Here is a 12,052-nt window from a genome sequence, read left to right on the forward strand (position 1 = left end):
GTCTGTCTATCTATTTATCTATCAAATGTCTTGTCTGTCAGAATTGAGGGGATGAAGTAGTACATTAACTTCCCCAATTAGGATCCAGAAAGACTCTCATAGTTCCTTTATTTTATAGTTAATCATTCAGTTGTTGATTTTTCTTTTAGATTCTCCCTTTTTGTCTTGAGTCCAAGAGAGAGCAGAATGCTGAGAAGTTGAGCATTAATTACCAAATTGTGAAATTGAAAATTTTGCTTCTCCTATGGTTTTTTTTTTTTTTTTTTTTTTTTGCGCCAGGACTGAGTGCCTGAATTACAAAGACACGTCATCCACCAGCTCATCCTGGATGAGTGATTAATTAGGCTAAGTCATCCACGTTTCTTCTATGGGTAAGTTGGAGGCACTTGGACATCTTAGTGGCTTTAAAAGAATGTGCCTTTTTTCTTTTTCCTGAATCTCCATATCCGCATATAGCTCTGTTAACTGCTCTTGGTAGGAGCACCTGAGCTAGAAAGGCAAAGCAGATTCCTCAGTGCTGGGAACTGAGTTTCCTGTAAGTAATGGGGCTCCAAATAGCTCTGTTCTTTTCTGAGTTGCTTATTACAAACATCCCTTAATTTGATGTGTTGGGTGCTCTACCCTGTGCGGAGAACTTTTATGCCTTTCCTTTCTGGGACCTTGGATGGAGAAGATGTGACACAGGAACTTTAATTATTTCCATTTCTTGGGATATCAGATATCAGTCAAGCACATGAACTCTCCAGAACCAAATAGGACCTCCTGCTTAGGAAAAAATAAAGTGTATAATTCCTAGTTGCCATTGTAAGATCAGGTTAACTCAGAAGACTTGGACCTTAAGAAACCATGGAGGACATAGATTCCGACTGTGATGTTTCAAGGCTGTTTCATTTTGACAGAGGTATTTTGCTAGCAGATGCATTTGTGTTGCTGCCTAAGTACTAAAGCAGGAAAGCTGGACAGTTCCCAAAGTAGTGTTTCGAAAGGTTGCAAGTAATCTCTCTGGGACTGCTTGCAGCAAGTGCAGTTCACCCCTGCTTTACTGAAACACCTTCACATAGACATAAACTTTCCAGACATGAATATCCCCCATCCTGCCTCAGTGGACTTCTTTGTGTCCTTTAACTCTCAGCCCAGGCACTGCCTTGAGGAGACCCTCTCTGACCACCCAATCTAAAGTGCCTGTTGGCCACCTCTTATCATGTCAACAAATTTTAATTCTCTGCCGAGTTCTTGACCTGACCTGATAGTTTTCTAATTTGTGTATTTGCTTATTTATTGGCTTGTTGTCTTTCTCCACCTTACTGGAGTGGAAGTTCCAAGAGGGCAGGAAACTTGTCCATCTTGTTCCTCGTGGATCTCCAGAGCCTAGAGCAGTAGCTGTTTATGGGCACAGCAGATTTTAAACTGAATATATAATTTCAGCTCTTAAGTGAGGCCATGAAATTGATCAAAGTCATGTGATGAGTTTATTCCCATTGGAGGAAATTTTTAAGGTTCAATTCTCTGTTTAATAGATTTTTTAAAATGTGAATTGTTCCTCACAAAATTATAAAGTTAGCTATTCTATGTAAACAGGGAATTGTCTAAGATTTCTGGGTTTATTTGCAATTGCAATATATAATAAAGTTATAAATTTTGGTGATAATGGGTAACCTTTGTGTCGACTGATCTTTTTATCATCTGCATTAAAATATTCAAACAGAATATCTGATTAGGTATGGAGAAGGATTTATTTTATGCTTTAATGCAGTTCAAAACCACTTATTGAAAAAATTCTGTTTGAAAAGCCCAAAGTCTAGATTTATTTAGAGTCCACTTGCTTGGGCTCTTTGAATCCTTTGTCTGTTATTTCCTACATGAGGACCTTGGGCAGGTTATTATTTCTGTGCCTCAATTTCTTTCTGTAAAATAGAGTAACAAAAGTATTTTCTTCACAGAGTGATTGTGATTAAATAGGTCAATATATGTACTATGCAAATTTTTGCCATTTTATTTAATATATACTTGTGTCATCAACTGGATTTGAAAATAATGTACTTGGATACTTTCCATTTAATGCGACACAACCTTGAGAATTGTTTTTGCATTACATGGCGTGATGGTTAATTTCATGTGTCGGCTTGGCTAGGTCAGTGGCTTGGTCCAACACTGGCTGGTAGATACTGTGGGGTATTTTGTGGATGGGATTAGTCTAAATTGGCTTTAAGCAAAGGAAATTATCTCAGCAGTGGGGTGGGCCTCATCCTATCAGTTGAAGGTCTTAAAAGTCAGAATTGAACATTCCAAGAATCAGAAGGATTCTGCCTCAAGACTACACCCTCCCTTTTCACGGCTCCGCTAAAGACTCCGTCATCCCTTGCTGGAATTTTCAGCCTCTTACCAGCTCTGGGGAATTTGGACTTGCCAGCTCCTGTGGTTTGCATGAACCAATTCCTTATAAAATTTCTAAAACATCTTATGTAGATCCAGTCTTCTATCTATCAGTCATAAGTCTATCTATTTAATCTATCATCTATCTTTCATTGTTTAGCACAAGTATCCTGATGATTCTGTTTCTCTGGAGAACCTTGACTAATACAATGAGTAAAAACAACAGTACATTCCTGAGATGACCAGATAGAACAGAATTGCTTATAATTATTTCTAGAAGTTATAACAGCGAAACCGATCACAAACATACCATTTCCTGTATGTGTAGTAATGCAGGTGTCTCTGGTTCAGGCAGAGTTGGCTTGAGTTTTTCAGTTGTACTAATTTCGTGACCCTGAGAAAACTATTTAGCTTTACTTAGCCTCACTGCTGGAAGTAGGGTAGGGGTAATAATATAAAACAAAGAGGATTGCTGTGATAAATATGCAAATACATGTACTATTCCATGCACAGGGCCTGCCTGACACATTTAGGTGCTTAATAATCTTTAGTTTCTCTCTTCCCTTCCTTCTAGGTCCGAGATTTAAGAAAGATGCTGAAATTCAGAGAAAGGTGACCCAGGTTAGGAGTGTTTGGGAATAGTGTCATGTACGTCTTAATTAAGGAAACAGAATATTTAGCTAGAAAAATTGTAAAATTAGTGGATGGTCTTAGTTTGCAGGGCTGCTATAACAAATACCTTATAATGGGAATTAAACAATGGGAATTTATTGTTTCATGGTTTTGGAGGCTAAAAAGCTTGCTTCCTCTTGGGGTTGGTAGCTTTTGGTGCTGACTGCTGGCGATCCTTGGGGTCCCTTGATTTATATGTCTGCTTCCTGTTATGTGGCAATGTCTTCTCCTTTCTCACTTCTGTGACTTCTAGATTCTCTTTTTAAGGCCTCTAGTAATCTGGGTTAAGACCCATCTTTATTAAAATAACATCTTCAAGAGATCCTATTTACAGTGGATCCAAAGGGATGTGGATTAAGATTAAGAACATGTGTTTGTTGGGGTACATAATTCAACCTGCCATAGTGCATAGCGGTAATTATATACCTGTCTTGAAATATTGGACAGGAGGTCATGTGTAAGAGAGAATGAGGTATGACGAGCCATGTTTGGTCTTTCCTGCAGGGAGCACTAACTTCAGTGAGTAGCTGGTGAGGAGGTCACTGTTGTGTTTTTTTTTTTTTTTAATTCAGTTTGTTGAGAAATATTCACATACCATACAGTCATCCATGGTGTATAATCAACTGTTCACAGTACCATCATATAGTTACGCATTCACCACCCCAATCTATTTTTGAACATTTTCCTTACACCAGAAAGAATCAGAATTGAATAAAAAATAAAAACAAAACAAAACACCCAGATCACCCCTCCCCCCATCCCACCCTATTTTTCCTTTAGGTTTTGTCTCCATTTTTCTGCTCATCTATCTATACATTGGATAAAGGGAGTGTGATCCACAGGGTTTTCACAGTTACACTGTCACCCACTGTAAGCTACATTGTTATACAATCGTCTTTAAAAGTCAAGGCTACTGGGTTGGAGTTTGGTAGTTTCAGGTATTTATTTCTAGCTATTCCAATATATGAAAACCTAAAAAGTGCTATCTGTATAGAGCGTAAGAATGTCCACCAGAGTGACCTCTCGACTCCGTTTGAAATCTCTCAGCCACTGAAGCTCCATTTCGTTTCATTTCGGGGAGGTCACTTTTGGTTTCATACACAGAAGGTCTTCCCTCTGGAGCTGTGGTGAATGAAGTGAATGTCCCTGTGGAACCAGGACCTTCACAGGACTGGATGTGGCTACAGACCATGAGTTGTGTAGAGAGGATTCCTCCACTCACCAGGAAGGTGCATGTCACAGTGTCTGTGGTTGTGTGCAAGACTCTGCTGTAGAAATCTTCCCTGTAAGATCACTCTGTGGGCTCTGAGTCTTTGTTGCCTTGGCCAGGATGGCTGTGTAGAGATGTATATCCCTAGAGACCACAGGACTCAATCTTCTGAAGTCAGGGAGTCAGAACTGCTGATTGTTTCCTTTTAAATTGCCTTTCAGTTGGGGACTGGCGATTTGATGTGCTGAGCCCTCTATCAAGGGACTTGCCCTTGGGAAGACTGTTACTGCAAAGGAGAGGCTAGGCCTGCTTATAATTGTGCCTAAGAGTCTCCGCCTGAGTACCTCTTTGTTGCTCAGATGTGGCCCTCTCTTTCTAGCTAAGCCAACTTGGCAGGTGAAATCACTGCCCTCCCCTCTACATGGGATCTGACACCCAGGGGAGTGAATGTCCCTGGCAACATGGAATGTGACTCCTGGGGAAAAATCTAGACCCAGCATTGCAGGATGGAGAACATCTTCTTGACCAAAAGGGGGATGTGAAATGAAATGAAATAAGTTTCAGTGGCTGAGAGATTCCAAAAGGAGCTGAGAGGTCACTCTGGTGGGCACTCTTATGCACAATATAGATAGCCCTATTTAGGTTCTAATGAATTGGAATAGCTACAGTAAATACCTGAAACTATCAAACTGTAACCCAGAACCCTTGAATCTTGAAGATGATTATATAAAAATGTAGCTTATGAGGGGTGACAATGTGATTGGGAAAGCCATATGGACCACACTCCCCTTTGTCCAGTGTATGGATGGAGGAGTAGAAGAACGGGGGCAAAACGAAACAAAACAAAAAACCTAAAAGAAGAATGTGTGTGGGGGGGGTGGAATTTGGGTGTTCTGTTTTTTGCTCTTGTTTTTTTTATTCTTGCTTTCACTTTTTCTAATATAAGGAAAAGGTTAAAAAAAAAAAAAAAGACCAGGGTAATGAATGAACAACTATATGATGGTAATATGATCAATGGATTATATACTTTGGATGATTGTATGGTATGTGAATAACTCTTAATTAAAAAATTAAAAAAAGAAATGCCTTTTAGGATTTAAGATTTTCCTCTTTTGTTTTATCGTTTGCGCCAGAGGTTGCAAACTGGTGGGAATTCCAGCTGGTTTTGACCTATGGATGTGTCTGCCGAATTTGCCTTCATCTCCTCCAATGAGTGCTTTAAAGAAATTGAAATTAATTGTCTACATTTACACGCTAGAGAGTTAACATAAAAGCATTTTTGTAATTTGTAAATTTGGTTCATCTGGACATTTTCAGTCTCTGCTCCTCAGTGGCACTGAGCAGTTGAAACTGTGTGGCTGCTGGCCCTTTCACATGAGATCTGTGTCGGCCAGTTTGCCACAATCCCCACCACTCCATGCTGCCTCCCTGATGCCTAGTGTCAGTTGCCATTTTTCAATGACTTAAGTGATTGTTTTTCTTACAGTAAAATTAGGAGAAAATGTTAAAAATTGTATCAGCATCTCTATTTGTAATGTAAAAATTAAAGGTATTTCTGTAGAGCTTTATATTTTAAGAGAAATAAAAGAGAACATTGTTTTTTCATGGGCTACAGAACAGAAAACTCATATAAGTTTAATTTGCAAACGGGTATTGTGCCTTAAGAACATAGTACACAGACTGTGTTCCGGTTTGCTAATGCTGCCGTTATGCAAAACACCAGAAATGGATTGGCTTTTATAAAGGGGGTTTATTTGGTTACAAAGTTACAGTCTTAAGGCCGTAAAGTGTCCAAGGTAAGGTATCTACAATAGGGTACCTTCACTGGAGAAAGGCAACTGGCATCCAGAAAACCTCTGTTAGCTGGGAAAGCACATGGCTGGCACCTGCTTGCTCCCAGGTTGCATTTCAAAATGGCATTCTCTAAAATGTCAGTGTCAGCTTTCAACGGCCGTCATCAAAATGTGTCCCTCAGCTGTAGCAAGTGTCTTGGTCTGTGTGGCTCTATTTAAATACTCCAGTAACTGATGAAGATCCATGCTGAATGGGTGGAGACACATCTCTGTGGACATAATCCAATCAAAGGTATTACCAGAGTTGGGTGGGTCACATCTCCATGGAAACAACCTAATCCAAAGGTTTCAACCTAATCAACACTAATATGTCTGCCTCCCACAAGACTGCATTAAAGAACATGACTTTTTTTCTGGGGGACATAATATATCCAAACTGTCATAGCTTACTTCAATCATATATTTTAAATGGCCCTGAAAGTTTTTGAGTGTGACCCCTAATCTTGACAGTTGAATTTCCTCTCTGTGTTCACATAGTACTCTTTTCCTTTTATTTAAGGCATTTCATCTCCTTCAGCCCTCTGTGGACGTGGAGGACAGTTGCTCAGCAGCTCATCACACATCAGTTGTTGGGGCTCCTGGCTTGGCAAAATGTGGACAGTGTGTAATTTGCACACGTGTGCAGACTCTGGACACAGGTTCCATTCTGCCTGTGCCACTGGGCTCCCCAACTCTCCCTGCACTTTCTGGCACCAAAGAGAGGAGTGGCTATAACCTGATTAACTCTTGGTGGGCTTAATGAAGAGAGCTGAGCTCACAGCTCCCTCAGGCAGAACCAGGGAGTGGGGAAAGGTAGAATGGAAGTGGGAAATAAACCGTGTTTGGAACCAGGCTGGAGGAGAGAGGAAAAGCAGAGGGTACTGAATGGGGTGCTTCGGTCAGTGCCAGCAGAGGCAGAGCTGGCTCAGGTCTTTGTTGATGCACTGTCTAATTTCTCCTACCCCTGCCTTCTCCCTCTCAAAACCCGTGCTCAGTCCAGGGAAGGACTAGTATTCCTAGCATGTTTGCTTTCACCTCTGCACCTTGGACCTCCCTGTACTCATCCCCGATACCTGCCTCTCTCCTGGGTCCTGGGGTCCTGCCTCCTAGTCACCTTTATGGTAGCAGGCGGCTCAGATGGCTTCTGCTCCTGCCTTGCATGGCAGCTCTCCCCAATTCTGCCCCCTCACCGTTGCCTACAGACTTTTCAAATCATTCCCCCAATCACCAAAGGCAGAGCGGATATCCACTTTCTTGTTTCATCCTAAAGGCCTTAAGTACTTTGTTTTCGAATTGTGATTATTCATGCTGGAAGCAGACCTACTTAGTAAATTATGTGCCGTGTGTTAAATAAGGAGAGTAACTTAGGTCCAGGCAGGTCCAGCTCCTGCTCGTGCAGAGTTAGGTGCAGAAGCCACATCTCTCGCCTCCCCATTCATTGCCTTCTTTTCAGACTGTTTTGTCTTTTTTTGTGTTCCTGTCTTCCCTTCTTTATTTCTTTTCTAACTTTTTAAAAATTTATTTCATCTTTCTGTTTTTACTTAGAAAATTAATTTCTCCCATATTGCAAAAATAATGCATGCTCACTGTTAGAAACTCAGAGCATAGTTAAAATATAGAGGAAACAAATACTGTCAAAATTGTACCCCCCTGAGGCTGGGGGATGGGTTGGGGAGTTATTGCTTAATGGGTAAAGAGTTTCTGTTCCTGGTAGTGAAAAAGTTTTGGTAATGCATGATGGTGATGGTTGTACAACACTGTGAATGTAATCAACGCCACCAAATAATACACTCAAAATGGTTAAAATGGCAAAGTATATATTTTATATGTACATTATATATATGTATATGATACCACAATAAAAAAGTTGAAAAAATCCTACCCTTCAGAGAAAACAATTTTGATAATTCTGAGTGCATTCCCTTTCTGTCTTTTTTCTTTGCATGAAAATACTTCTTCTCTCAGTCGTATGGTTTGAAGAAACTTAATGTTCCCTCTATTTTGTATACCAGGTCTCTAGTTCTAAAGTTATAAATTGCTTTTTCTGTCAGCCACTGTCTACAGATCATCTTCTTGTGGATCAATGTCAACAGCTTGCTTGATGCAAATGATGTTGGAAGAAATAATAGTTCTGCCCCAACTGTCAGCTTTTTCCTTCAGCATAGTATATTCTTTTTCCCTTATGCTTAAGTGCTACTTGTGTATCACTTACTAACTTAAGTGTCATCAGATGAAAATATTCTAAGAGAGTGTTTCCTACATATCTGTTTTTCTTGTTCCACTTTTGGCATTTTTTTCTGTATCTGTAAAACACTTGCACTATTATTTACTATATGTACTAGATAAAATACCCACTTGTTAACATAAATGGAAAGCCAGTGTTTCTTGCTGGAGAGAACAGATAACTACTAAAATAAATACTATGTAACCAAAGCAGTGTTATTATATTCTAGGCTACAGAAGGCTCTGAAGCAAGTGTTAAAATCACAGTAAAGCCATCCTCAGACATTCCCTTTGACTTCATTAAAAGGACTGAATGAGAGTTGGAATTCACCATGCGAATCAATGTTACAGAGTCTTGTTCATGCATCACCTAAAATTATCTTATGTATGACTATTGGAATGCTGTCCACATTTTGGGAAATACTGCTTTTAGAGATTGAGAAAAGATAAATAATTACTTTTTAATATAACACAGAGTGTTTTAACTGCAAAATGCTCTGGAAAAATGGAAGGAGGGAGATGAAAAGTCTTCCAGGGAATTTCCAGGAGACTTCTTGGAGTGAATGAAATTTTTGCTAGGGCTTGAATTGCGTATAAGACTTTTAGAGTCAGCTGTATGGAATGAGTATATCCCAGAGTGAGAAAAACTCGAGAGGATGGAAAGAGTCAGAATACTAAGGGGGTTTGGGGGAAAATTTAGGTGTACCGACTGTGGTTATGGAGCAGGTTCTTGGGAAATGAATAGAGATAGTGACCAAATTATAGAGACCTTGAAAAGTAGCCTTAGGACTCTATTCTGTGAGCATTTAGATTTTGAGGGTAAAACATAATCTGTTTTTGTTTGTTTTGTTTAAGAAAGGTAGCTTTGGCTTCATTTTGAAGATAGTCAAAGCTGAGCTGGGAGAGACCCTGGACTATCCATCACTGACTTCAGTTGTTGTAGGGTGGATGTGTAGAAGAGTAGGATAATGCTGGAAAGTAACACTAATTAGTGGAATGTTTAGGTCGACTGATTGAAAGTCCCAGAAGGAGCTCCTTTCCATCACTTGGTTATTTAATAATGGAGTGTGCTCCCTAGCAGAGCTGTGAACTTCCCATTGCTCTATGCATTTAGGTACAAGAGAGGTGTCAGCTGTCAGGATCACGGAGGAGGTTCTCAAATTAAAAGGAAGATTGGGTTGGATGGATGACCTCTAGGGTCTCTTCGAGAACTCAGATTCAATTATTCTCTGTATTAAAGTGATTAGGAACCTTTCAGCTTAAACAATTTCACTTCAGTCCATAAAAATAAAATGAGTGAACTGAGAGGCTGAATATAATACTTTTTAATTACATTTGGAGCTGGGTAGATTAACTTCTACTTTTCTTTAATGTGCTATTATAATGTTTCAAACGTGTTGTAAACAGCTATACCTAGTTGCTAGACTTAAATTCTAGTCAGGATTTTATAAGCATATTCCCTAAATGATTTTTCCTATTGAAAAGTTTGCTTTACCTTAGCCAAAAACTCAGTTTGTAGCTTTGTTATTGGTAGCATGATTTTAAATATAAATTTTACCATTTACATGGAAAAATATTACCCGTTACTTGTTATACAGAAGTTTAGTTTCATTATTAGGATTTTAGAAATTATCATTATCAATTGCCATAGTGTATTCAAGTTAGACCTAATGACTTACAGAAAAAAATTCTCTTTAAAGGAAAACTTTTATTAAGAATTTGTTTTAAATCTTAATTTTTGTCACTTGGTATTTGCTTACTTTTGTCAAAGGAATTAATTGGTCACTTGGATAAATTATTGAGACTTGCTTGTTATGCAATTTCAGTAATGCCTGTACTTGGCAAATATCATAGAATCTCTTACTTCCATGAAATGTGACTCTCTTTAAAATACTTTTTTGTTCATATTCTATGCCTCTGAAACACTTAGGAAAAGCTTTTCATGAAATTTAGGTTTGCTATGGCTTTAAAGCAGCACTTACCTTGCTAGTATTGCATTTTGAATTTTCTTAAAATTGGTTATTTTAAATTATTTTTTAGGGCATCTCTGGCCTGCTTTAAAAAAGTAGCTTTGTTCTGTGTTTTGTTTCATTTAATATTTGGCTATTGAATGACGGGAAGAGTTTTTAATGATGATGTAGCATAGGGTCAAAGTTACATTAACATTCCTTCTTTTAAAGTGGTGTGAGGAAATAGCATCCATGTTATGAACTCGTGGTGACCCTGTTTGTTCTATTTAGGATTTGGCTGAATCCCATTATTGTACATCTTAAATTTCTAACTGAGTCTCCTGGACTCTGTTTCCTTCATCCACATTTGTGAAGAACACTGTTTTCTGACAGTACACAATCACCTTAACAGCAGGCTCCACCATCAGGCAAAGATTTATAAGAACTCAGGTTGGGATCATCTTTTTGGGTGGTTGTGAGACCTAGCCTGACGACAGCCACCGCTAGGATTTCTTAGGCTCTTAGGATTTTTACAGGAATAATTCATATCCTTCATTTTTTTTCCTATTATTGTCTTCGTCTAGAGTGCTTTTGCAAACTGCGTTTCTCAAGTTCTGTATTCTTTTAGCCCACATTATTTCATGTATTGCTTTTCTGTTGAAAACTGTGCGATTGAGCTCTTTTAGCACATGAATGTATCACTGAGTCTTGCTCAGTTGTGTAACTGCATCAAAGGTAGATTGATTTTATTTGTGAAGGATCATTTAATCTTTTGGAATCTTGTTTAGGTACAAGTAACTTGTCTTTTTTGACCTTTATCATTGATTGATTGATTTAAACTAAAGGAAGTCTTTACAAACAGATTATCACTAAAGAATGATGCTTGCGAGGTACTATTCAATGCTTGACCTTGAGGGTGAGGGATATGAAGGAGCTGACAGCTCATATCACCTTAAAAATTGTATGCGCAATGTCAGTTTTCCTTACACCTGTTAAAAGGTTAGTACACATTCATTTATATTTTTGTTTGAATACACAGAAACTCTAGGAGATCTGTTATGATCAACTTCATCTTCTGAATGAATGAACTGGGATTCAGAAGGCCTCTAGGAGAGTCAGAAGTGAATTGCTAGCCCAGATCTACTGATTTGGAAGCCCCAGGTATTTCCACTACCTCCTGTTGCCTCTTTTTCATTAATCATGATTTCCCATTGATAGTGGGTCTCAACATTTTTACTCTGGAAACGTTTGCACACCACGTTTTATTGCTTTATGTCCTCCAGCTCTTCTCTAGATATTCCCAGAAACCCTCATGGGTATATCTGTGCACACACTGATTAACAATCAGGTTAGCAACAATTTTTTCCTAGTCTTGACTAGGCATATAGTGAAGCCTGGTGTTTTTATGAATTGACTTATTATGGGTGTTATGAGTGTGTGTACATATGTCACTTCTCCTTAACCTTTTCTTAAGAAAACTTTCAAAAGTAAAGAAAAGTTGAAAGAATTACACAGCGAACACCCATACATCCACCCACTTAAATTCTACAGTAGTTAACTTTTTGCTAGAGTTGCTTTTCTCTGTGTCATTTTGCATCATATGCTTCAGAATAGAATACTTCATAAGTAGTAATTTACATATTTCTTGGAGATCTTTCCGAAGGAATTTAATTTTAGATGCCTGTTAGCACATATGTCCTGTCATATTATTACTTCAGAATGAAGTATTAGATCAAGTCTAGTTTTATGATTTGGAAATATGCTGGGTTTTGTGATTTTAGGATAGGGAACTA

At 38.6% G+C, this 12,052-nt stretch overlaps 1 protein-coding gene across 5 annotated transcripts in view; it reads left to right on the forward strand.

Moving 5' to 3' along the window:
* Window positions 1-12,052, forward strand: part of TIAM2 (TIAM Rac1 associated GEF 2) — a 337,029-nt gene that overhangs the window by 162,392 nt on the left and 162,585 nt on the right. For 2 of the 5 annotated variants that reach the window (XM_037820045.1, XM_037820027.1), the window contains exon 2: window positions 11,299-11,420. The exons of 1 other annotated variant lie outside the window; for it this stretch is intronic. The gene's annotated coding sequence lies outside the window, so the exon portion shown is untranslated. Of the gene's footprint in view, window positions 1-277; window positions 372-11,298; window positions 11,421-12,052 lie in introns of those variants that run through there. 2 more of the 5 variants (XM_037820036.1, XM_037820061.1) reach the window with 2 other exon arrangements.

The sequence above is a fragment of the Choloepus didactylus genome, chromosome 2, assembly GCF_015220235.1.
Source record: "Choloepus didactylus isolate mChoDid1 chromosome 2, mChoDid1.pri, whole genome shotgun sequence".
In the NCBI taxonomy this organism is placed as follows: domain Eukaryota; kingdom Metazoa; phylum Chordata; class Mammalia; order Pilosa; family Megalonychidae; genus Choloepus; species Choloepus didactylus.